Source organism: Penaeus monodon, chromosome 34 (genome assembly GCF_015228065.2).
Source record: "Penaeus monodon isolate SGIC_2016 chromosome 34, NSTDA_Pmon_1, whole genome shotgun sequence".
NCBI lineage: Eukaryota > Metazoa > Arthropoda > Malacostraca > Decapoda > Penaeidae > Penaeus > Penaeus monodon.
In genome coordinates, this window is record NC_051419.1 from 19,044,406 (window position 1) to 19,044,781 (window position 376).

The window sequence follows — 376 nt, forward strand, 5'->3', positions numbered from 1 at the left end:
CTCCCTCCTGAAGTTTGCTACAGCGACCACCAGGTCCAGGGGCCAGAAAAGCGCAGAGGGGGCCTGTTCCCCAAAAGGGAAAATTTTTTTTTTCCGTTGATCATGCCCCAGCGACTATGGCCCCATGACACAAACGACCCCTATTTACAACTCGTGCTTGGCCATTTCTCTCTTTTTTTTTTTTTTTAATCATTTTTCCCTTTTTACCCCCCAAAGAGTCCCCTTTGGCAAAAAAATTTTGGATTGGTTTTTTTTTAAAAATTCTTTGGGAATATCTTACGTGCAAAAAAAAATTGTATAAAAAACCCCGGGTGGGAAAACATGTGTACAAACCCATTTTTCGACCGGGTACAAAAATTTTAACAAAAGTAACATG